The sequence below is a fragment of the Dendrobates tinctorius genome, unplaced genomic scaffold (genome assembly GCF_039654945.1).
Source record: "Dendrobates tinctorius isolate UK_male_01 unplaced genomic scaffold, ASM3965494v1 ptg000211l, whole genome shotgun sequence".
In the NCBI taxonomy this organism is placed as follows: domain Eukaryota; kingdom Metazoa; phylum Chordata; class Amphibia; order Anura; family Dendrobatidae; genus Dendrobates; species Dendrobates tinctorius.
The window spans coordinates 24,343,943-24,369,391 of record NW_027361878.1 but is presented as its reverse complement, the minus strand read 5'-3'; the positions used below and the strand labels follow the sequence as shown (position 1 = coordinate 24,369,391).

Genomic DNA, 25,449 nt, shown 5'->3' with positions numbered 1-25,449 from the left:
CTCCTGCTGGCGGGGTGACGTCGCCCCTCCAGTGTCCTATGCCGGGGAAATGCCAGGGAACCACAGGCAAGCCCTGCAGTACAAGACCCACAGGACAGCAAGGGAGGCCATGAGTACCGGTGCCGCTGCAGCGAAGCGGGAGGACGATGTGCAGGGGAGCACTGCTCACCGGCATCCCTCTGTTGTGGCACTGTAAGGATTCCCTGAGCTTTCCCGCTGGCGGGGTGACGTCACCCCACCAGCGTTCTGCAGCCTGGGAAAATCCCGGGGAACCCCTTCAGCACCATACATCACATGCTCACATTGGATTACAGATCAGCTACTACCAGGGGTCAAGTTCTGGGAAAAAAATGTGGGAACTCACCCAAGATTTCCTACTTGCCCCCACTCTGATGAGAGTTACACCAACGTAGTAATGAAATAATACTGCCATACTGTGACTGAATAAAACACCATGCAAAGACCAATATTACTCCTATACAGTGACCATAGATAGGCAGAAACTAGCTACACAGGCGCTCTGCAGACCGCACTAGTGATTATGTTACCTTTAGGCCTCTGTCACACGATCATATGCGTATTGCGCACGTTAAAAATGCAGCGTTGTCACTGCACATTTCCCGTCATATTTCACGCAGCCCAGTGATTTGTATTAATGGGCTAATCGTGTAATATGCTACAGAATAGAACATCCTGTAATTGTTATTTTTTTTTTACACGCATTTGCGTATGCGTGAAAATAACGCATATGAGAATAAACGCATCGGTTTCAATGGGTACATTTCATCGTGAAATACACATGCGTGAAAAACAGCGTATCACACGACAAAACTAAGATCATGTGAAAGAGGCCTTATATCCAGTGGTCACATGCGACGTTTGCTGTTACTGGGGTCATTTGCTTTGCCTATTTCTAGTCCAGACCGCCACAATGAATTTTCCAAGCCGCTACTTGTCTCTGTAGGATTTTGCATTCAGACAGCTACGGGTTAGCCCTCCCCAGAAAAAGATCGGAACTATCTCGGGAACAACAGGAGATCTAACGTTAATTTTTGCTGATCAAACCGGATCTAACGAATATCTATCAGAATCCATCCAAAAAATGGCAAATTTCAAAGTTGGGGGGGCTAACCCGTACCTAACCCGCCACCTGACACCCCCAATATCTCGGGAATGAAAGGAGATCTAACGTTAATTTTTGCTGATCAAACCGGATCTAACGAATATCTATCAGAATCCATCCAAAAAATGGCAAATTTCAAAGTTGGGGGGGCTAACCCGTACCTAACCCCCCACCTGACACCCCCAATATCTCGGGAACGAAAGGAGATCTAACGTTAATTTTTGCTGATCAAACCGGATCTAACGAATATCTATCAGAATCCATCCAAAAAACGGCAAATTTCAAAGTTGGGGGGGCTAACCCGTACCTAACCCCCCACCTGACACTCCCAATATCTCGGGAACGAAAGGAGATCTAACGTTAATTTTTGCTGATCAAACCGGATCTAACGAATATCTATCAGAATCCATCCAAAAAACGGCAAATTTCAAATTAGGGGGGGCTAACCCGTACCTAACCCCCCAACTGACACCCCCAATATCTCGGGAACGAAAGGAGATCTAACGTTAATTTTTGCTGATCAAACCGGATCTAACGAATATCTATCAGAAGCCATCCAAAAAACGGCAAATTTCATAGTTGGGGGGGCTAGCTACGGGTTAGCCCCCCCTGGAAAAGATCGTAAATATCTAATTTTGTAGGGGTGATCTAACGTTAGTTTTGGTTGATCAAACCGGATCTAACAAAGATCTAACGAATGTAATCATTTTTTACCCAAATTCTCACTAAGGGGGGGCTAACCCGGGGGTGGTAGCATCAGAGTAGTGGACAGCCCCTTTAATAAGTCCCTTACAGCATACTCTCGTCATCCTGCTGATTCTAACATACAGTACTGGTGCTGCTCACAGCAGCTAATCAGAGCGCACTAGCGTCAGAAATAAGGAGAGTTCTGGAAGTTGAGAATCAGAATTCTTGTTCAAAAATTCAAATTCTCAACACGTGGCCTCCAGGCGGAGACAGCAGCAGGCGGGAGAGATGATCGCGGCGCGTGCGCGACTGTTGATAAAGTTTATTGAGGTTAGGGGAAAAAAAAAAAAAAACTAGGGAAGACGAGTTTGCGCACTCGCGTTCTTTCCCGTCATGCCTTGCGCGGCATTCCTTTGCTATAAAAGCGCCCGCTCGCTTGCTGTTCGGTCATTTCGGACGACATGAGGTCGGAGATGGTGAGTAGTGAGCTGCGTGTTACCAGGAGCACGTGGTCCCCTGGGGCCAGTGTGCGGCCTCTAGGGTCGTGTGGCGAGGATGAGATTATTCACAGACCTGTTCTGAGACCCGTGAGGACAGCTGAAGTCTCTGAGCTCCTCGGCATTGGCGCTGCAGCCTGGCGGCCTCTGCATCCTCCTGGGGGCACTAATGAGAGCTGTTTCTTTCCGTAGGTGCAGATCCTACCTGGCAGGAAGCGCAAGTGCCCCATCTGGTCCTGCAGCTTCCATCAGGATGGGTAACTAACGATCTCTAGCTAAATGTCCGATTACTGCAGCCCTGACTGCTAGGACCTTGCTCCTGAAAAAGCATGATGGGAGCAGTAGTGTGTGTGATCAGCACTGCATTCATTTATGACCATGCTGCCTTATCAGGTCCCATAGGTTGTGAATGGAGTGGTGGTTACATGTGTTCACAACTGCTCACTTTGTGATCAGCAGAGTCCTAGCACTCAGGGCTCCATTTATCTGGAAACTCATAATTATATGCTTATTACACCTGTTGTGTTGGTAATGGTGTCCAGCATTGTATTTCTAGCAATTGCAATTTACATGAGAACCATAAAGTCAACACTGAAGTCCCATAAAGTAGCCAGTCCAAGTGTCAGGGGGTCGCCTTGTATCCCAAATGGGATCAAGATTCCTGAGCCCCAAACTGTTGCTCAGACATGTAAAGTGAAAACCATGGTGTGTAACACCACAAGGTACCCCGCATGATGAACACAAATACCAGTGTGCAATATGCATGTAATACAGGTTATATTTACAGCTATTCAGCTGAAAGCCTTGTAAAGCATTTATCATGCAGAATGTGTAATGGGTAAATATCAGCCCATATTGGATAACAATGGTATAATTGCCTGTGTTTAAAGGCCCCGTCACACTAAGCGACTTACCAGCGATCCTGACACCGATATCAAGGTGTCAGGATCGCTGGTAAGTCGCTATGTGATCGCTGGCCATCGCTGTAGAAAATAGAATCAAAATAAAAAATATAGTTATTCTCACCTTCCGACGTCCCGTTCAGCCATCTCGCTTCTCTCCACGCTCCGGTCCCAGTGATCCTTTGCATGAATGACCGCGAGATGTCACGGTCTCGAGGGATAACAAAGTCTCGCGGTCATTCATGCAAAGGATCACTGGGACCGGAGCGTGGAGAGAGGCAGGATGGCTGAACGGGACATCGGAAGGTGAGAATAACTATATTTTTTATTTTTTTACACCTGATCGCTGGTCTCCCGCCTGTCACACACAGCGATGCGTGCTGGCCAGCGGGAGACCAGCGACAAAAGAAATGTCCAGAGATTTCTTGCAGCGATCAGCGATACCGGCAGGGGGGCTGATCGCTGTCACACACAGCGATCTCGCTGGTGAGATCGCTGTTACGTCACAAAAGTTGTGACTCAGCAGCGATCTCGCTACCGAGATCGCTTAGTGAGACGGGGCCTTAAGTCTCCTTGGGACATCTGACCTGTTATATATGCTTATTCCCATAATTGGACTTGTGTACAGGCAATATACCATTGTTATCCAGTATGGGCTGATATAACTTGTATTATGCAGATTAAACGCATAGGTCTTGTGTTAATCATGTGAGGTACTTTTTTCTTTTTCTGTATGTATTGTGTCTTGACAATGTGTGCAAGTGCTTAGATAAGGTATTATCTGAGCATGCTTGGGTGCTAACCAAGTGACTTTGGCGTGCTTGAGGTCTCATAGAGCCCTCTATGGTTGTTGATGCTGGATTGCTATGGGCGCCACCCAGTGGTCAGCGCTCATAGCAATGCTGTAATTCTGCTACATATAGGCAATGAGCAGATCGCCTATCTGTAGCAGAGCTGATCAAGTTGTGGCAGCTTCTAGCCTCCCATGGAGGCTACTGAAGCATGCCAAAACTGAAATTTAAAAAAAAATATGAAAAATATAAAGTTTAAATTGCCCCCCTCCCCATTCAAAATAAAAAAATCACATACACATTAGGTATCGCCGCATTCAGAATCTCCCGATCCATAAAAAGATTAAACCAATTGCTAAACGGCGTAGCCGGAAAAAATCAAAACGCCAGAATTACTTTTTTTTTTGTTACCACAACATTGCATTAAAATGCAATAACGGGCGATCAAAAGATTGTATCTGCTCATAAATAGTACCCTTAAAAACATCAGGTCAGCACTAGTGTTGAGCATTCCGATACCGCAAGTATCGGGTATCGGCCGATACTTGCTGTATCGGAATTCCGATACCGACTTCCGATATTTTTTCAATTTCGGAATCGGAAGTTCAGTTGATTGACGGCCTGACGTCATCATGATGCGCGGTGTGTGCGCGTCATGATGCGCCGTCATTTCGGGCCTGCCGGGGGGCTGTGCACCCTGTGGGGGTCTGTACCGGCCTGCCGGGGGGCTGTGCTGATGTCCGGGGGTCTGTGCAAGCATCGTCCGATGGGACTACAAGTCCCATCGGGCGATGCCTGCTACCATGACAGTGATTGACACATTAGCCAATGATGGGACAGTAGTAGACCCATCATCCGGCTAATGTGTTAAATGTTAAAAAAAAAATAAAAAATGCTACGTGCATGCTAGCATGCACGTAGCATGCTCCCACACAGCAATGGCATAAAGTGAGACTAGGGACTTTTTTTTTTTTTTTTAAGTGGCGGAGGAATACAGTGCAGAAGGATACCTACCTTCCGTCATTGAATTCCTGCAGCCCGTAGAGAACGGCAGCAACAGCTGATGCTGCAGTTCTCTACCCAAGATCGTCGTGGGACACACTCGTGGACTGCTTCGGATCGTGGGTGAGTATTTTTGTGGTTTGTTATGTTAATATTTATTCCGGAAAAGACAATGGCTTCGGGGAACAATGTGACAAGTATTGTATTGTATGTAGTATATATGTGGTATGTATGTAGCATGCATGTAGTATATATGTAGTATGTATGTAGCATGCATGTAGTATGTATGTGGCATGTATGTGGCATGCATGTAGTATGTATGTGGCATGCATGTAGTATGTATGAATGTAGCATGTATGTAGTATATATGTAGTATTTTTTTATTTTTTTTTTTACATTTAACACATTAGCCGGATGATGGGACTACTACTGTCCCATCATTGGCTAATGTGTCAATCACTGTCATGGTAGCAGGCATCGCCCGATGGGACTTGTAGTCCCATCGGACGATGCCGGCACAGACCCCCTGGCAGGCCGGCACAGCCCCCCGAAAGGCCCGTACAGACCCCAGAGAGGCTGTACAAGGGCAGGAAAGGGTTTTTCTTATTCCGATACCGGAAGTCCCATAGACTTGAATGGGACTTCCGGTATCGGAATCGGCGATACCGATACTTTTTTTAAAGATCGGCCGATACCATCCGATACGATACTTTGAAGTATCGGACGGTATCGCTCAACTCTAGTCAGCACACAAAATAAGCCCGCACCTAACCCCAGATCACGAAAAATGGGAGATGCTACAAGTATTGGAAAAAGGTGTTTTGTTTTTTTTTTGTTTTTTTTTTCTTAAGCAAGCTTTGGAATTTTTTTTCATCACCAAGAAAAAGAACCTAGACATGTTTGGTGTCTATGAACTTGTAATGACCCGAAGAATCATAATGGCAGGTCAGTTTTAGCATTTAGTGAACCTAGCAAAAAAGCCAAACAAAACAAGTGTGGGATTGCACTTTTTTGCTATTTCACCACACTTGGAATTTCCCCCTTTTCTAGTACACAACATGGTAAAACCAATGGTGTCATTCACAAGTACAACTCATCCTGCAAAAAGTAAGCCCTCAGGCCAGTTTCACATTTGCGCTTTTTCAGCGCACGCACGGCTGGGGATAGCTCCGCCCCCGAGCCGGCTCTCTGCCCGGCGTGGCCGCCCCTTGCTTGTAGCGCCGCCTACTAGCGGACAGCGGCGCCTGCGATCGGCGTACCCTATCTTTAGCATAGGGTGCGCAGGCCGTGCGCTAGTTGCGCTTTGACCTGCGCTGCGCACTTTTGACGGTGCGCCGTGCGCGCCAAAATCCGAAAAGTTTGATTTTGGTGCGCACCGTCAAAAGTGCGCAGCGCAGGTCAAAGCGCAACTAGCGCACGGCCTGCGCACGATCTGCGCACCCTATGCTAAAGATAGGGTGCGCCGATCGCAGGCGCCGCTGTCCGCTAGTAGGCGGCGCTACAAGCAAGGGGCGGGCACGCCGGGCAGAGAGCCGGCTCGGGGGCGGAGCTACCCCCGGCCGTGCGTGCGCAGAAAAAGCGCAAATGTGAAACCGGCCTCACATGGCCGTATTGATAGAAAAAAAAGGCTATGGCTCTGGGAAGGAGTGAAAAACAAACGCAAAACTGAAAAAGCTGTCATTAAGGGGTTAATCAAAAGACTGATTTCATCACCAAAGGTATCATTCTAATCAATATAACTGCAGACATGACACTGTCTGTTGGTTACTGTGCACAATCCTGCTGACAGGTTCCCTGCACAACTGATGTGCCATGAGATGCAGTGACCCCTTATTGTGCTGCTCATAAAGTGGAGATTCTGATAAACTAGAGCATAGAACATAGAAACTGCTTGGTGGGATTTAATCCCCAGAGCTCCAGTGCTAGCTACTGAGCCACTTTGCTGCCCTCTTGGATAGCCAGACTCTGTGGTTAGGATTGGGTATTGCTAGACTATGCATCCCTTCCTGTAGGGAGAACCCCCCTCCAATGTTCTATAACTTGCAGATAAAGGCATCAGTAATGCTTGTACATGCCACGAAGATGAAAACGCTTGAACTCTCTCTTTCTGAGCTGACAGTGGAGACTACCTCACTGGCTGAGTGGCGATTGTACTTGCGGTCTTGTGTGAAGCTGGTGCTGCTATACCGACTGTTCAGCCCTGTTTGTGACATGGGCTCTGATCTAAATATGCCTTATAATGGAGCTAAGCTATTGAACTCTTGAAGGAATTGTCAGAATGTGACTGCTGCACTTGCTGTATGTGGAATATACCATACTTATTTTTTTTTTTTGTAGTGCCACTTTGCATCTCCTCTGAAGATGGTGGATGGTTGCAGGTGAGTCTGTGTGATAAAGTAACTTTGCTTCTTCTTGCCTCATCGCTGATGAATAATCTAGACAAGCATATGTCTGACTTGTAGTGATGCCGCCTTTATTCTGAGATAAGGCCACACTTGGCAGAGGTGCAGCGAATGCTCCAGGGTGTCATTTGATAGTCTTCTCTCTCTCCTCAGGGCTGCTGTAGGGTCACACTGCACTTTGATGGCTTCCAGATTCCACATTATGGAGTGGATGCTCATGCACTAGGTAAATCTCTTCTCATCCTGCATACATGGTACATATATTGGTCTTGCTCACCTACCCTAATGATGAAACACTCACACGTCCGACCTTCTGTATGGTGCCAGAGCCTGAAAAGGTGAACCCACTGGTATCATCAGCAGGAGACGAAGGATGCGATGTTCCAGCAGGAACGGTCTGACCAGGGTTTAAAGATCATGCATTGTCACTGTATGGTGACTTTCAGACTTGCGTTAGGAGGCGCAGCGCCACTAAGCTCCACCCCTGGCTGTGCTTCCTCCGGTCAGCTCGTCCTATGGACGTATGGTGCTGCATGTGACTAGCGTACTCTATATTTAGCATTTGGTACGCTGGCATGATTTTGCCAGCGCATGCGCCCTTTTGGGGCTTCGCCAAATGCAGTGTTGCATTTTTGTGTGCTCGGCGCAGCGCCAAAAGGGTGCAAGCTCCGATAAAATGCCAGCGTACCAAATGCTAAATAAAGAGTACGCTGGTCGTATGCAGGGACACTGCGCCTAACGCAAGTCTGAAAGTAGCTTATGCCAGGAAGAAGTTTGGAAGAAATTGATTCCACAGTGTTACTTATGTCCTAATGTTGTCTTTTTAACTTTGCAGATGTTGCAGAACTCATCACCACAACTCTGGATTGATCTGCCAGGTAATGCAGCATGACATGTAGTGAGCTGTGATTCTTGCTGGGAGACCAATGATGATCTTTGTTACCGCCCCAGTCTGATGTTTGGTGACTGACTGGTTACAAACTGAGTTTCTTTAAAAAAAAAACTGCCAGAGGTGAAAGCCAATGGCATCATCAGCAGGAGTGGAAGGGATGCAATGTTCCCATGGTTGGATTTGCTGCTCTCCCTCCATTAATGCAACTCTTTAAAGATTATGATACATTTGTAAAAGCCATGACATCTGTCGGTAACTTTGTTTCTAACTTTACAGGTGTTGCCGACCTATGGAACAGCTTTGCCAGGTAATTTGGCAGATCATTGAGAATTATCCTAGCTGTGATACCCATGATGATTTCTGTTACCGCCCCAGTCTGATGTTCCATGACTGATTGGTTACATACTGAGCTTCCCTCAGAAAATCTTAACAGGGGTCTCTAGTGTGCTGCAGAATCCTAAACCCGTCTGTCATTACAGGATGACTGGATGAGGGTCTGCACTGCGGCTTAGCAGGTAGGTTACTATACAGGTCCCTGTACAGCTGATGAGACTGCAATGATGAGGCAAGCTAGCTCACTTTGATGACACAATGAAAATGTATGAACTCCTGAGCAGCCTCTGTTCTCTGCAGCACTTGGCTAATATTGGGTCCAAATGTAACTGGTCTTGTCTTCTGCAGGATCAGGGTACCAGATAAAGGGGTAGAAGACCTGCAGCTGTAGTCACAGGTAAGTGCAGAGGTCTCTACATGAAGTGGTACCTGCAGATGGTGTTAGTCTTCCACTTTCTGGAAAGAGCATGTCAAACTCTACAAATGACACTAGGCATATACTCTCCCTTCCAGGGTCTAGTGACTGCTGCCCCAGTGTCATAGTCAGGCCACAGCAGTGATGCACTGTCTACATAATTGCTGAGCTCAGTCATTGGCTCATGTCAAAAAATGCCACCACAACAGGATTTGAGGTTCACTTTCCTGAAAATGTGAAGTCTTTAATGGCCATGTTGAAAATGGGATGTGATCTACAGGCAAGAGGAGCTGATATAAACTTTTGTGGAAGAGGTTTTAGGTAACCTTGCATTTACCTTATTCTCTTTATGTAAGAGTCCAGTGGGTGGAGCAATCAGGGATTAGTCTTCCCTTTAACTGACCCAGTGAACTAATTAAAATGCCGAAGGTTTCTATGCTTAAAGGTTATAATGAACCTCTTGTATCATTCTGCTCCTCTTCACTATCATGTAGTCCACAGATTGGACTATACTTTAAGGCTGTGCCCACGTAGTGTTTAAAACCTGACACCCGAAACCGGACTCCTTCTCAGAAAACATGCGTGTTTTTCCCGTGATTTTCACATGCAGAATTCAAGTGTTTTCCAAGCAAATTGAAGCATCACTTGGAATGTGATTGACAAGTTGGTCACACTCATCAAACATAGTGTTTGACAAGTGTGACCAACTCTTTACTATTGAGGATGCCTATGCAACATCAATAGTAAAATGTTAAATACTTAATCGTGATTCTCACCTTCTGACATACCGCACAGCCTTCTCGGGCCTCAGCAATGCTCCCGTTCCCAGTAATGCCTTGCGAGACCATTGATGACATGAGGTCTCTTGTTACTGTAGCGGTCTCGTGAGGAATAGACCGCTACAGTATCGTGGGACTGTGACATCATCAAAGGACTCACAAGGCATTACTGGGAACACTAGCATCGCTGAGGCCCGGGGAGGCTGCGTGGGACACCAGAAGGTGAATATAACTTTTTTTTTTTTTTTTTTTTTTTTTTTTACAGGGATATGGTACCCAGGGCCTGGAGGACAGTCTCCTCCAGACTGTGGGTACCATCCACACATGAGCCACTCACTTTGCGCATGGTGGGCATAGCCACATGCAGGAAGTAAGCAGAACTCGTGCAGAATCGCAGCAATTCTTTGCAGAATTGCAGCGATTCCGCAAAAATGAGCATGCTGCGTTTTTTTTTTCGCAATGCAATTCCACCACAGAAAACGCAGAATGCATGGGGTGGTGCGTTCAGCATGAGTTTTAAGCGTTTTTGCAGCTTAAACGCAACGTGGGCACACAGCCTAAAGGAAACCTGACATCTTACTACTCATTCTCTTTATTTACTTTCTGTGCAGTTTTCTTAAATTTAGCCATTGTTGGATTTGCAAATCCACTACAAAAACTTATATGGGCACAGAGTTGTAATAAAATACTTGTATTCTACCCCTGCTGTTTCTCATCACCATTGATGCTCCACTATGGTCTCCTCCAGTGGGTATGCCACTGATTTTAAATAGAAAATGAAAGAAAACAAAATGATCTATGGATAATTGAAGTTTATCTAGATGCAAACACCTGAGTAAGCAGTTGGCTACCTTTTTTAGGTGAGGGCTTCTGGTACAGATGGCCAATGGTTGGGGTCCCAACTTTTTAAATCATATGACTAGTCTCACTACTGTCCTGCCCCTTCAGCTTGTCGTTTAGTCCCCTGCCCGAATGATGACATTTTCACACGTCCGACCTTCTGTATGGTACCAGAGCCTGAAAAGGTGAACCCACTGGTATCATCAGCAGGAGAGGAAGGATGCAATGTTCCTGCAGGAACGGTCTGACCAGGGTTGGCATTTCATGCATTCACTGTATGCCAGGAGGAAGTTTGTAAGACATTAAGTAAAATTAATATGTCCTAACGTACTTTTTTGCAGACTTCATCCCTACCACAGCTCTGGACTGATTTTCCAGGTAATGCAGCATGGCATGTAATGAGCTGTGATTCTTGCTGTGAGACCTATGATGACTTCTGTTACCGCCCCAGTCTGATGTTCGGTGAATGACTGGTTACATACTGAGTCTCTCAAAAGAATAAATAATGACTTGTCACATACAGTAGGATCCTAAACTTCTCTGTTCTTGCAGGATTACCAGAGAGCAAGGGTCCACCTGTACCACACCAAAGAGGTAACTGCAGCTTATAACTTGGGTTAAATGATTGCAATCAGTAATATAAGCCAGTGTACCCCTAGACAGACCTGCACACATTGCCATACACTTAGATGCATGTTAGGGGGCAGAGCACCAGCTGATGTGATGAACTTCTATATTGGAATCTCGTTCGTCTGAATAGACCTGTTGAGAATTACTGTTTCTGACAGCCTGGTGGTTAAGGGGGGAAAAACATCTCCAAATGCTCCTGCCAAACGTGTAATGGCTCTCATCCTTCCTTCAGGTTCAAATGGTGACTACAGCAGTAGAGACCAGAGTGACCTGTTCAGGTAAGGAGCATTAATTTTCTCTTCAAATGGATTGTTTAAACAAAGTAGCTAAAACGTTGGGTGTGTTGTATGTCATATCTATGGGGCTGTTACAGATGTCAATCTAATGTCTGCTTGATAAACTGGCCTGCTACTTGTTCAACATACTGGTTAACTTGAACATTTTTGGCCACTTTTGCAAGATTTCCATGTCTTTAGAAAATCTGCCCTGGAGAATGGTAGGAGTTTAACAGTTTTTGATAGTGGCAGAACTCTAAATCTGCAGAAATCTTATTTAAAAGTGTACATGTTGCTGAAGCAGTACTTATTTGTTCAGCTGCTGTATCATGATGGGGTTGTCCCTCAACATTTATGACCATCTACTAAACTTGCCTGACCACTTGGACCCTAGGAGTTGTCCAAGAATATAACCTGGCCTGATCATGTAATGCAAATGGCAGCTCTACTTCATGTTGACACATGAAGTCTGGTTTGGTCTGGGAAGGCTGGTTTCTAATACACTGCTCCTGCAATCTGAGGCTCAACTGACAGAAGACCATCATAAGTGTGCATCTGTGAGAAGGGTTGTGGCTGGAGAAGTAGTAAATCTTGTAGGCTCCTTCTGTGGCAGTTCACTTGTGCTTGTAACACTGGTCCTGGAGCTTCTTTCAGATGAGTACATCCAATTCAGCCATAGAAGTGTGGCTATATCTTGGTGTATTTGACAGCCACATGTAGACCATGTCTCCTGTGAGATGACCTCTTTAATGTGGGTACTTTACAACTAGCTTTATGTTTTGCAAAGAAAACCTATTTGAAATGGGGACTCCAGTGATGAATCATCCACTATACCCTGAGCTGGCACTTGTGTTGGCAGTGACAAGGATCGTCGCTATCCTGATGAGATCCCCTCTTAATGAGGCTGTGAACTTCTGTTAATCTTGAACTCTCTAATGTAAGCTGTTCCCTTTTTTTGCAGCCATGGTGTCTGCTTTCTGGTAAGTGTCCATTGTATGTGAGTAGTGTAACCTGCTATGATGATCTGTTGTACTGCCCCAGACTGATGTCTGTGACTGAGAGGTACTCTCTGAGCTTCTGCATCATGATTTTGTGCCTGCCACCATTGTTTTAGTTCTGCATGAAATTATGTTCTGGAGTAACACTCATTTGTTCTTCAGCTTTCACAATAACCGATTACCTGGTGATGCGTTGATTGCTGCATAGGAATCAGTCCATGGAGGACTTGACATCTTTCTCTGGATCCTGAAATGAACTTTCTGAAGTTTGCTGGTCACTGCGGGATCCTGCTGTGTGGCTGTATATTATATATGCACTTGTTTCGGTGTTGAACAATTAACTTTTAATAAGTCTGAAGTTGTACCGTGACTGCAGTGTATTGTATTAAAGTCGGCAGTGTCTAGATTTCTGGTTGGTGATCTTTGATAACTGTAAAAATCAAGTGCTGGTAAATTCCACACACTGAAAAGTCAATGCAACAAGTTGCTTATTAACATCCTGATGGGACAACACCTATGACTACACCTGAGTGATCTGCCCCATCGCTGGACCAGAAGCCAAGGGCACAATGTTCTTTTGGATGTAGGAGCCTTGAGCAGCTGTCAATCGGCCCAGTGATCGGTTTACAAGAATCCACATCAGGCATGTAACTCCCAATACAGTGACAAAATTAAAAGCTTTGACAAGTCACTGTTCAACCTTGATTATTAAATGTTTTCTCTAAGGGTGTGGATAAACAAAACGGGGCGCATCCATTGTGTGAAACCTTTAAAACACAATTGTAATGGTGAGGCAAGGAGAGACTCACCTGATAAGGTTGTGAGATTTCGGTCACAACACCTATAAACGCATGAAACAGCTGCTGCAGTCTGCACGAGGTCCAAGTACTTGTAAGTGGAGATGGCTTTAAAGTGCAATAATACTGTGCTGCTGTAGGTATATTGCATTTTAAAGCCATCTCCACAGGTGTGTGCACACCTTGCAGATTCTGGTGTGGAATTTTCCACACAGACTTGTCTGAATCCGCAGGTCGATTGACACCTGTCATGGAGCAGGTGCCAAACTGCAGAACCTGCACAAAGGTGACATGCTGCAGATTTGAAACCGCAGCAAATCCACACGGAAAACTCTGCACCATGGGCACTGCAGTCTTCATTTTACATTAAAAGGGTACTGTACAACACAGCAGAATCTGCAGCAGTTCTGCAGACGTGGTACAGTACCATGTAACCCTATGGGTCTTCAAAACCACAGTGCTCACGCTGCGGTTTCCCACACTGTTTATAAACCGCAGCATGTCAATTGTTTCTGCAGATTCCACTGCGGTTTCACACCTTTAACATAGAGAGTGAAACCACAGGGCAAAAAACTTTACCTGCAGTTTTACCTGTGGCTCCGTGGGGAAAAACCCACAGGTGATTCCACAGTGTGCACATAGCCTAACACTTCATCAGTGGAAAGGGAAACCATGGGGTGTATCCTATGGAAACTCTCCCCCCCCCTCAACATATGACCTATTAACATTTCATTACCTGTATCCCACAGGCTGCAGTATCTCTATGCCTATGACATGCAGATCTACCTATCTGGTCCTGACCTCAACCCTTAAATGCCAAAATCCCACAGTCTGTCATCTTGGCTTTCTTCTCTGCTTGCTTTCTAAGGGTGTGTACACACTGCAGATTCTGCTGCATTGTAAACTACCCTTTTATCCTATAGAAAACACCACAGTGCAGATTTTTCCGCGGTTTCAAATCTGCAGAAAATTGACATGTCAATTCTCTGCGGATTCTGCTGCTGTTTGCTGCTCTATTGTGCGGTTTTTTGACCTGTGGATTTACCTGCAGATTTTGCTAAATCCACACAGAAGAATCTGCAGAGCAATCCACAGCGTGTGTGCACATCCTTAAACTGAACATGGACAAAACAGAATTCAGTCTTTTTTCCCCCCATCTCACTAGCCTCCATTAGACCTATCCATCAATGTGAATGGCTGCTCACTTTCCCCAGTCCCACACGCTCAGTGCCTCGGGGTGGTGATTGACTCTCCCCTCTTTCAAGACACATATCCAAACCTTTGCCTCCTTCTGCCGCCTCAAACTCAAAATATTTCCTGGATCCGTGCACTCCTTGATCATGAAACCACAAAAAACACTAGTGCACTCTCATCTCCCACCTTGACTACTGCAGCTTCCTACTCTGGTCTCCCCTCTGGCACCACTCCAGTCCATCCTATACTCTGCTGCCTGACTAATCAACCTGTCTCCCCATTATTCCCCAGCCTCTCCTCTCTGCCAAACCCTTCATTGGCTTCCTATCGTCCAGAGGCTCTAGTTGACTTATGACATACAAAGCCATCCACAACCCATCTCCTCCATACATCTGTGACCTGGTCTCCCAGTACTCACCCACACGCAACCTTCGATCCTCTCAAGATCTCCTTTTCTACTCCCCTCTTATCCCCACAACCGCATGCAAGACTTCTCCCATGCCTCCTCCTCCCCCCCCCCCCATACGCTCTACCCCGACACATCAGACTCTCGCCTACCATGGAAACCTACAAAAAGAGCCTTAAGACCCACCCATCTCTTCTGACAAGCCTGCAATGATGCTCAGTCTACTGAACCGCTGCATGACCAGCTCTACCCTCTCCTACTGTATCCTCACCCATCCCCCTGTAGACTGTGAGCACTTACAGGCAGGGTCCTCTCTCCTTCTGTACTTGTCTATATTTGCCCCTTTTTACATGTAAAGCACCATGGAATAAATGGTGCTATAAAAATGTATAATCCATATTAACAGTCATACCTGTGTGCCTCACATTAATGGTATTGTTGCTGAGAAACTATATTCTTAACTTCAGTCTCTGGGGTGTGCAGTGCCTGGAAGAAATCCCTGCTGCCTCTCATTATAATGCTATCTCTCTCCTACCCCCATTCTATGTATGTCAGTTATGGCCCCAGAGTGCCACACCTGCTCTCCCTCAAATACATACCTGGTCCTTCTATGGGCACTCTTTTCAGGAGTCTTCTGTGCTGGCAACTCCTGCTCCAATGCTCTCCTGTCTTCCTCCATGCATAGTCATCCCCATGTACACATGGTTCCTAGCGATGACTGTGTGGGGAGAGCATATCTGCGCACACAGGCAGTCAGTGACTCGCCTGCACAGAAGATCCCTGAATGCAGTGCCTATAAGAAGGGAGGATGAGGTATGTATTTCTGAGGAAGTGCCGTGTGCAGGTGTGGGATTCTGGGGCCATAACTGACTGGGAAAGGGTAAGTATTACAATGAAAACAAGAGGCAGGGATTTCTTCCAGGCATGTTCCCTTCACATATAGGGGAGAAGCCAGCGCTGCCTATGGTCAGAATCCAATACATAAAGTGCATATGCACATGTTGATTGCTAACTGTCTCATTTTAAAGAACAGTTAGAAAACAATTGATGAATTCTTTGAGCCACATCACAGCATTCTCATATGGGGCAGTCCTACTCTAGGTTTTTTATATTCGCTGCCCATTACAGCCTCCTAAATGTATTAAAAGCAAGACTATATTAAATGCAAATGTACCTGAAGCATTTCTGAATCTCATGGCACCAGAAAAGCGAGTGCAGATAAAGGCCGACCAGGTCCGGACATGGACATTTCAGCTCTGACCTCCACACTGCCAATCCAGCAACCGTAGATGAAGGGTGAAACCGGTCCAGACACAGGTGCATAATCAAATAGAGCCTGAGGGCAGGGCAGGGCTGCTGTATGTGTACAGCAGCCTAGATCCAATCACAATAAAGACATAGGATGGCGTGCATAACCCAGTGCGCATGGCAAAAAGTGGTGGTCAGCTACAAACAAATATCAAAGGGGGAAGCCAGTGGTGCCTATGGTCAGGCTGTAATGGCACAGCGAATATAAAAAAACGTAGAGTAGGACTGCCCCATATGAGAATGCCATGATGTGGCGGCTTCAAGAATTGATCAATTGTTTGCTAAATGTCTCATTTTAAACATTTTAAAGTACAGTTAGAAATCAATATGTGCATATGCACTTTATGTATTGCGTTCTCAGCATAGGCAGCGCTGGGTTCCCTTCACCCATGACGGCACACCTGAGGGAGGGGTCAGCCCAGCTAGGATAAGAAACCTACTGAACTATAAGGGCGGTACCTCTCACCTGATTCAGTTGGTTTCCTGTCCTTGATGGTATCACCATGTTGAAATCTGCAGTGAAGAGAAAAGAATTAAGGCCCCTTTACATTTAGCGATGCACCAGCAATCCCGACAACGATATGACCCGGTCAGGATCGCTGGTGCATCGCTAAATGGTGGCTAGTGAGCTGCCACACAGGCAGGTCTCACCAGCGATGTAGCGACGCAGCAGCGGTCGTTACCTTTCAGACGCGGCGATCCTGACGTCCTCCCGCCCGCGTCCACGCGTCACTCGTCGGCGCCAGCAGGAAGCGCCCAACGAGAAATGGAGCTGCACGATCAGCGACAGACAGCGGGGGAGCCGGTCGGAGGTAAGTATCACACATAGCGATATCACTGCTGCATCACAAAATCGGTGACACTTTAGCGATTTCGCTATGTGTAAAGGCCCCTTTACTCCCAGGCCTGTCCTGGTATGAGAACAGACTTCATAGCTGTGGTGACAGCCTCCAGGTGACTGGAAGCACTGTCCACAGGTCCCCTGGGGGCTCAGTGTATGTGCAGATGACACAGTAAGCTCAGTAACTGGCTCTGAAAAACGTGCCACCCGCCGCATTATTATTATTATTATGCATTTGTATAGCGCCATTTATTCCATGACGCGTTACATGTGAAAAGGAAAATATAGACAAGTACAATAAACGTGTAAGACAAGGGACACACAAGTAAGTAAATAAGGAAAGGGGACCCTGCCCGCAAGGGCTCACAGTCTACAGGGACGGGTGAGGATACAGTAGGAGAGGGTAGAGCAGGTCGTGCGGTGGTTCAGTAGATCGGGGATCATTGCAGGCTGTAGGCTTGTTGGAACAGGTGGGTCTTCAGGTTCTTCTTGAAGGTTTCCGTTGATGGTGAGAGTCTGATGTGTTGCGGCAGAGAGTTCCAGAGTTTGGGGGAAGCACGGGAGAAGTCTTGTATGCGGTTGTGGGAAGAAGAGATAAGGGGGGAGTAGAGAAGGAGATCTTGAGATGATCGAAGGCTGCGTGCGGGTAGGTACCTAGAGACCATGTCACAGATGTATGGAGGAGACAGGTTGTGGATGGCTTTATATGTCATGGTCATGGTTAGGGTTTTGAATTGGAGCCTCTGAGCAATAGGAAGCCAGTGAAGGGCCTGGCATAGGGGGGAGGCTCGGGAATAGCGGGGAGACAGGTGGATTAGTCGGGCAGCAGAGTGTAGGATGGACTGGAGCGGAGCCAGAGTGCTAGAGGGGAGGCCAGAGAGTAGGAGGTTGCAGTAGTCGAGGCGGGAGATAAGAGCGTACACTAGTGTTTTTGTGGTTTCGTGGTTGAGGAATGAGCGGATCCAGGAAATATTTTTAAAGTTTGAGGCGGCAGGAGGAGACGAGGGCTTGGATATGTGGTTTGAAAGAGAGCGCAGCGTCGAGGATCACCCCAAGGCACCAAGCGTGCGGGACTGGGCAAAGAAAGCAGCCATTGACATTGATGGATAGGTCTGGTGGAGGGGTAGAGTGAGATGGGGGAAAGATGATGAATTCTGTTTTGTCCATGTTCAGAATGTGAGCAGAGAAGAAGGCTGAGATAGCAGACAGACATTGTGGGATTTCAGTCAGTAAGGAGGAGAGGTCAGGTCCAGATAGGTAGATCTGCGTGTCATCGGCATAGAGGTGATACTGCAAACCGTGTGATTCTATGAGCTGTCCCAAGCCAAAGGTATAGATGGAGAATAGTAGGGGTCCTAGGACAGAGCCTTGAGGAACACCGACAGACAGGGGGCGAGGTGAGGAGGTGGTGTGTGAGAGGGAGACACTAAATGTTCGGTCTGTTAGGTATGATGAGATCCAGGATAGGGCCAAGTCTGTGATGCCAAGAGATGAGAGAGTCTGTAGCAGGAGGGAATGGTCTACGGTGTCGAAGGCAGAGGACAGGTCCAGGAGAAGGAGGACAGAGTAGTGTCGCTTCGTCTTGGCGGTTAGTAAGTCGTTAGTGACTTTAGTTAGGGCAGTTTCAGTTGAGTGATGCGGTCGGAAGCCAGATTGTAACATATATATATATATATATATATATATATATATATATATATATATATATATATATATAGATATAATCATTATAATTTGTTATAACTAACCGTAGTTAGTTACTATGCCTGGGCATCGCCGGGCTCTTCAGCTAGTAATATAATAAAAAGCAATTCCCGGAGGACTCATCTTACCAGAGGGGGCCTGGGGAGGAAAGTTGATTCATCCAATGACTGGTGAGTCAAGCATATATAAGGCTGCACCGTAGCTTTCCTTTCCCTCTGACCAGCCAGGAGGTAAGGTTTCTGCCCCACTGTGCTGATTGTGCAGGTTTATGGTTAGCTTAGAATGTTCGGTGTGTAACATTTATGGCTTTTGTTATCGCTTGTTTTCCGCTCTTACTTTGGGGTCAGACACGTTCAGGTTCACATTTGTCATAGAATAATCCAGGAGTGGATTAGAAGTCACCGATCAGTCTTCTCTGATACTTTCTCTGCTCTTTATGATCCACGTCTGGTTTTGGCTTCAAAACTTCCTTCTCGTTTCTCCTTTTTATTTACTCTTCAACCTGAAATTCCGGTTGTAGCCGTTAATCGCCTGGTTCTGTGACTTTTGTGAGAGGACTAAGTTCCAATGAACTTTTTCTCTTGCGTGTTACCTGGATAAAAGGGGGAGGAAATCAGCAAAACTTCAGCATAGCCCAAAAGTTTAGAAGTGAACTAATCGGGGTTTGTAAAGTGAGCAAAAGGCAAATCCTGAGTTCTACTAGACTGGGGCATGTCTGCTCTAGAGATCCTTGATTGGCCGCCTCATGGGGGGAGTGACGTTGCTTTGTTTGCACGTGTGGGCGGCAGAACTCTTCCCAATCTGGATAAATTTATCCTACTGTTTTTCCAGGACTTTTGCAAAGTTCTAGATAAGTTTATGCCCATCTTAACTCAGAGACCGCGTTTCTGTGCGCTCCTGTTACATCAGGGTGCCGTGTGGCAAAATAACTCTCACTTGACCTTTTGAATTAATGTATGGAATTTTTTATTTTTTTTTTTGCATTGTGGTTATTGCTGGTATAAGTGCACCTTCACACTTTGCTTTTCTGCTGCCATGCAGTTTTGTCACAATCTGAAGGATTTCCTAGTACCAGGAAAGTGAATAAGTCCTGAAGTCTCATGCACACGTTACTTATTTTCCTTGCAGATTTAAGTATGCAGAATTTAACCCCTTCCTGACATCAGACGTACTATCCCGTCCATGGGACCCGGGCCCCTATGCCCATGGACGGGATAGTACGTCTACCGGGATCAGCGGCGCCCACGTGGTGAGCGCCGCTGATCGCGGCCGGGTGTCAGCTGATTATCACAGTGATGTCCCACCTGGGACTATGTAATAAAGTTAACAAAAAAAAAAAAGTGTTAAAATAATTTTAAAAAAATCGCCAAATAAATTAGAAAAAAAAAAAAAATATTCCCAAATAAATCTTTTTTTTAAATAAAAAAAAAAAAAAACAATGAAAGTACACATATTAGGTATCGCCGCGTCCGTAACGACCTGCTCTATAAAACTGTCCCATTAGTTAACCCCTTTAGCGAACCCCTTAAAAAATAAAAAAGGAAGCAAAAAGTAATGATTTATTATCATACCGCCAAACAAAAAGTGCAATAACGCGCGATCAAAAAGACGCATATAAATATCCATGGTACCGCTGAAAACGTCATCTTGTCCCGCAAAAAACGAGTCACCATACAGCATCGTCAGTGAAAAAATAAAAAAGTTATAGCTTGCAGAATAAAGCGATGCAAAAATAATTATTTTTTATATAAAATAGTTTTCATTGCATAAAACCGACAAAACATAAAAAAAACCTAAATGAGGTATCGCTGTAACCGTACTGACCCGAAGAATAAAACCGCCTTATCAATTTTACTGCACGCGGAACGGTGTAAACGCACCCCCCCAAAAGATATTCATGAAACGCTGGTTTTTGTTCATTCTGCGTCCCAAAAATCGGAATAAAAAGCGATCAAAAAATGTCACGTGCCCGAAAATGATACCAATAAAAACATCAACTCATCCCGCAAAAAATAAGACCTCATATGACTCAGTGAGTCAAAATACGGAAAAATTATAGCTCTCAATATGTGGTGATGCAAAAACTATTTTTACAATAAAAAGCGTCTTTTAGCGTATGACAGCTGCCAAACATAAAAACCGCCATAAATAGTAAATCAAACCCCCCGTTATCACCCCCTTAGTAAGGAAAAAATAATAAAATTAAAAGAAAATTTATTTATTTCCATTTTCCCATTGGGGCTAGGGTTAGGGCTGAGATTAGGGTTAGGGGTGTGTTGGGGTTAGGGTTGGAGTTAGAATTGGGGGTTTCCACTGTTTGGGCACATCAGGTGCTCTCCAAATGCAACATGGCGTCTGATCTCAATTCCAGCCAATTCTGAGTTGAAAAAGTCAAATGGTGCTGCTTCCCTTCCGAGCTCTGCCATGCACCCAAATAGTGGTTTACCCCCACATGTGGGGTATCCGCGTACTCAGGACAAATTGCACAATAACTGTTAGGGTCCTGTTACCCTTGGAAAAATAAGAATTGAGGGTGAAAAGATCATTTTTGTGGAAAAACTATGATTTTTTAATTGTACGGCTTTATGTTATAAACATCTATGAAGCCCTTGGGGGTTCAAAGTTCTCACCACACATCTAGATAAGTTCCTTGGGGGGTCTAGTTTCCAAAATGGGGTCACTTGGGGGGGGTTTCCATTGTTTTGGTACATCAAGGGTTTTCCAATCGCGACATGGTGTCCGATCTCAATTCCAGCCAATTTTGCATTGAAAAAGTCAAACGGCGCTCCTTCCCTTCTGAGCTCTGCCATGCGTCGAAACAGTGGTTCCCCCCAACATATCAGGTATCAGCGTACTCAGGACAAATTGCACAATAACTTTTGCAGTCCAATTTCTCCTGTTACCCTTGGTAAAATAAAAAAAATTGAACCTGAAGTATTTTTTTTGTGAAAAAAAGTTAGATATTCATTTTTTTTTTTTAAATATTCAAAAAATTCCTGTGACGCACCTAAAGGGTTAATAAACTTCTTGAGTGTGGTTTTGAGCACCTTAAGGGGTGCAGTTTTTAGAATGGTGTCACTTTTGGGTATTTTCTATCATATAGACCCCTCAAAGTGGCTTCAAATGTGATGTGGTCCCTAAAAATAAAATGGTGTTGCAAAAATGAGAAATTGCTGGTCAATTTTTAACCCTTATAACTTCCTAACAAAAAAAAATTTTGGTTCCAAAATTGTGCTGATGTAAAGTAAACATGTGGGAAATGTTACTTATCAAGTTTTTTGTGTGCCGTATCTCTGTGATTTAAGGGCATAAAAATTCAAAGTTGGAAAATTGCGAAATTTTCAAAATTTTCGCCAAATTTCCATTTTTTTCACAAATAAACACAAGTTATTTGAATGAAATTTTACCACTAACATGAAGTACAATATGTCACGAGTAAACAAAGTCAGAATCGCCGGGATCCATGGAAGCGTTCCAGAGTTATGACCTCATAAAGGGACAGTGGTCAGAATTGTAAAAATTGGCCCGGTCATGAACGTGCAAACCACCCTTGGGGGTGAAGGGGTTAAATTCTTTCAGCCATTTTGTTGCAGATTTCACCCATACTAACCTAAGGAATGGGAGGAAAATCTGCAACAAAAAAAGTGCTAATTTCACTTTTTTTTTTTTTTTTCCCCTCCCCTTCAAATTGGTACCCATACGTGTATGGAGACCTTAATGTACCTACTATATAAAAGGGGAAAAAAATTGCACCATGCTTAAATGGGCTCAGTACAGATCTATTCTCTGCAAGAACCTTTGCCTTCATTGTCTCCTAGCACATGGCAAACCTATAAATTGCTGCAGGGACTGGAAGTCTCCGTACAACCACCATTTACAAGATCCTGCTGTGTGCATGAAGCCTTGGGCCTCATTCACACACCAGCTGAAAACACCTCCTTTGAAAGCTAGTTTCTGAATACACTGCTGTGTGGCCAAAGTAGTAGCATCTATGCTGCTGCTACTACTTTGTAGCACCATGGGAATGAGTGGGGACACATTGCCATCCACAAAGTACTGCTTTAACAACATTTGTTTTTTCTACACCCATTATTTTAATTATAAAAGTTGTGGGGACTGTAGAAGTTCTACTTGTGTAGTTTAATACTTCAAAAACAGCAGTGGAAGGGAATAGGAAAGATTTATTGGCTTTTTTTAAAACTTATACAGGCCCTATTCACACGATATGCAGCGCTTCTACAGTTCTGCCAGGGTTCTGATAGACAAATTTCAGAAGGTGCCCACCTCCCTCATAGAACCATAGACTGCAATGACACAAATGGATTTTGGATGGACTTTTTTTTATTTTTTTGAGAGGGGGACTATATCCAGGCAATATCATAGATGTACGTGGGAGGGGGTTGTGCGAGGAATAAAAAAGCATTGTATACATAGATACATATATAAACATTTTTAAATGGGTTGTAAGATGAAACCGACTTTAAAGTTGCCATTACAGCAAGAAGTGATGCTATAAAGTACTAGTCGAAAAGGTTAAATGCTTGCACAAGGGATTTTTTTTTGTGAAAGTTAATAATGTAGCAAATTAATTGAATCTAAAAAGTTAGTACAAAAGTACAATCGCTTACATATTTGTCCCTTGTCACTTTTTGCAGGAGTTTGGCTACTTTTGCAAAGTTTTATAAACTTTGCAGAATGGCGACTTTAGTCTGTGCCCAAAACGTGTGCTCCAAATGATGACCCTGTGAAGTCTCGTTCGTCTGAAGTTTTGTGAAGAACATTTACAGCATGCGCGGAGTTCTGATGGAGCGGGGTGGGCACCGTCCTAAAGTCACATCTGTGCCGACGTCTGCAAAAGTCACTTTAGTTTATCTGTCAATGTAAAAGATTATTTATCAATTATGGTAGACAAAAGCGCTGCAGCCCGGCTACCCAAAAATATCTGGTTATAAGCCTTTGTCTGAAATCTAGCAAGGAAGTCTGGACATCATTGCATACATTTGTCAGGGGGTTTTCACACTTTATCTTTTTATAAATGGTGGGAAATTTAATAGCAAAGAATCAATGTCTTGTCCATAGTATAGAGTTAAGTGCTCAATTTGCTCCTGTACAGAGCCACTTTGAATGCTTTTAAGGAATGATCGCTCCATAATATTGCACTCCTGACAAAGTCATAGCTGGCGAAACTAGACAGATTTTTGTTTATTCCGAGTAATGAAAAAAATCTTGGCTTGTATTATCTGGAAACGCACAATTATGCCTTTTTGTCTTTGATCCCAACATGTAGGAAAGATGTGCAACTAATAAGCTGGAAGGTTTGATTGCTGAGGAAGCTTGACTCCTGTAGACATGAGAGGTAAGGATGTCCAAAACACAGGGTATTGCTATAAAAACACTCAGCGTTGCATTTTTAAAAAGATTATTGCAATGGTGTTCAGTCTGACATTATATGGTTAATTTTGTACAAAGCAGCATAAAAACTATTTTTACTTTTATTGCAGGTTGAAAGATGGGGATAACAGGAACCACAGCTGCAGGGTGTTCTCTGAGAGAAGTGTCATGTCTGACACTTGGTACAGATCAATTGTCATGTGTCGGGAGCCTGCATCAAAGGGAGAGAGGTGACCTATGATGTACCTATAAGTCATGAATGTTGGTTCGGTAGAGGTCCGGTGCCCCCACCAATAGTCTGTCCCAAGTTCCTGTTGGCAATGAAAACATTAAATTGAGTTGTGCAATGGAGCGTCATTGAGCCAGGCTGCTATGGTACTACATCTTGAAGGGGGCTGTCTGACGCGAAGTGTCCAAGTTGATTTGTATTCTGCCTTCCAGATTAACACCGTGGTAGAGAAGATCAGTGCTTCCTGGCTGCATGTATTTCTCAAGTTGGGCTGAAATGGCTTTATCCCATTATAAAGTGGCTAAAACAAGTCTTGAGGCATTAGGATACTGAAGCTCGAAATCAAAAAATGCTGCCGGGTTGGTGCTCTCTTAGTAAAGTGGCGCTTGATGACTATACCAAAACTTCATAGCACATTGCAGTTTAGCAATGTAGTGTTCAACTCCTACAGGGAAGAAATTGCACCTGGAACCATCTTTCAAATATCGCCTCCTTCATTAAAGGGAACCTGTCACACCCCCCCCCCCCCGGCGTTTTTAACTAAAAGAGCCACCTTGTGCAGCACTAATGCCGCATTCTGTCAATTTGGCTCTTCTATTTGGCGTCCTTTCCACTCCTGAAAGAATCGTTTTTATAATTTGTCCGTCATACCTGTAGTTTGTCCGGGGGGCAGGTCTTTCCCCCCCGAACACAGACGCTTCACAGCCATCAGTCATTTCCTCCTTTCTTGTGGGCACCGCCTCCTCAGTGTTCATTTATTTTCCTGGTGCCTGCGCTGTAATCTTTTTTCTTGGGCATGCGCAGTTAGAGCGTTGTCCGTCGACTGACATCACATGATGTCTTCCTTATCGCACCTGTGTGGACGCGCGGCCCAAGATTCCCAGCCCCGCAGTGTGAATAAATCAGAAGAGACTGCGGGGCGGGATCTCGGGCCGTGTGTCCACGCAGGCGCGAGAAGGAAGACATCATGTGATGTCAGTGGACGGGCAGTGCTCTAACTGCGCATGCCAAAG

At 45.0% G+C, this 25,449-nt stretch overlaps 2 long non-coding RNA genes and 9 other non-coding genes across 12 annotated transcripts; all 11 read left to right on the top strand.

Annotated features, from left to right (window-relative positions):
- Positions 1-2,163: 2,163 nt before the first annotated feature.
- LOC141058393 (uncharacterized) lies at positions 2,164-12,972 on the top strand. Its single transcript, XR_012222151.1, has 13 exons — positions 2,164-2,286; positions 2,500-2,564; positions 7,340-7,380; positions 7,558-7,630; positions 8,240-8,282; positions 8,573-8,603; positions 8,776-8,811; positions 8,978-9,026; positions 11,005-11,041; positions 11,216-11,257; positions 11,526-11,571; positions 12,530-12,548; positions 12,729-12,972. It is a non-coding gene; the product is annotated as an uncharacterized lncRNA (long non-coding RNA).
- LOC141058452 (small nucleolar RNA U25) lies at positions 2,358-2,425 on the top strand. Its single transcript, XR_012222177.1, has one exon. It is a non-coding gene; the product is annotated as a small nucleolar RNA U25 (small nucleolar RNA).
- On the top strand, positions 7,077-7,148 carry LOC141058455 (small nucleolar RNA SNORD26). The gene has a single exon (XR_012222179.1). It is a non-coding gene; the product is annotated as a small nucleolar RNA SNORD26 (small nucleolar RNA).
- Positions 7,685-7,812, top strand: LOC141058449 (small nucleolar RNA SNORD22). Its single transcript, XR_012222174.1, has one exon. It is a non-coding gene; the product is annotated as a small nucleolar RNA SNORD22 (small nucleolar RNA).
- Positions 8,324-8,395, top strand: LOC141058447 (small nucleolar RNA SNORD31). Its single transcript, XR_012222172.1, has one exon. It is a non-coding gene; the product is annotated as a small nucleolar RNA SNORD31 (small nucleolar RNA).
- LOC141058446 (small nucleolar RNA SNORD31) lies at positions 8,640-8,711 on the top strand. Its single transcript, XR_012222171.1, has one exon. It is a non-coding gene; the product is annotated as a small nucleolar RNA SNORD31 (small nucleolar RNA).
- On the top strand, positions 8,849-8,914 carry LOC141058454 (small nucleolar RNA SNORD29). Its single transcript, XR_012222178.1, has one exon. It is a non-coding gene; the product is annotated as a small nucleolar RNA SNORD29 (small nucleolar RNA).
- On the top strand, positions 10,791-10,918 carry LOC141058450 (small nucleolar RNA SNORD22). The gene has a single exon (XR_012222175.1). It is a non-coding gene; the product is annotated as a small nucleolar RNA SNORD22 (small nucleolar RNA).
- LOC141058448 (small nucleolar RNA SNORD31) lies at positions 11,083-11,153 on the top strand. Its single transcript, XR_012222173.1, has one exon. It is a non-coding gene; the product is annotated as a small nucleolar RNA SNORD31 (small nucleolar RNA).
- LOC141058445 (small nucleolar RNA SNORD31) lies at positions 12,579-12,647 on the top strand. The gene has a single exon (XR_012222170.1). It is a non-coding gene; the product is annotated as a small nucleolar RNA SNORD31 (small nucleolar RNA).
- A 2,649-nt stretch (positions 12,973-15,621) lies between the features above and the next one.
- On the top strand, positions 15,622-24,670 carry LOC141058394 (uncharacterized). Of its 2 annotated transcripts, none has more exons than XR_012222153.1 (3): positions 15,622-15,776; positions 24,104-24,172; positions 24,318-24,670. It is a non-coding gene; the product is annotated as an uncharacterized lncRNA (long non-coding RNA). The 2 variants fall into 2 exon arrangements; XR_012222152.1 differs by lacking the exon at positions 15,622-15,776 and adding an exon at positions 15,798-15,843.
- The last annotated feature ends 779 nt before the right edge of the window (positions 24,671-25,449 follow it).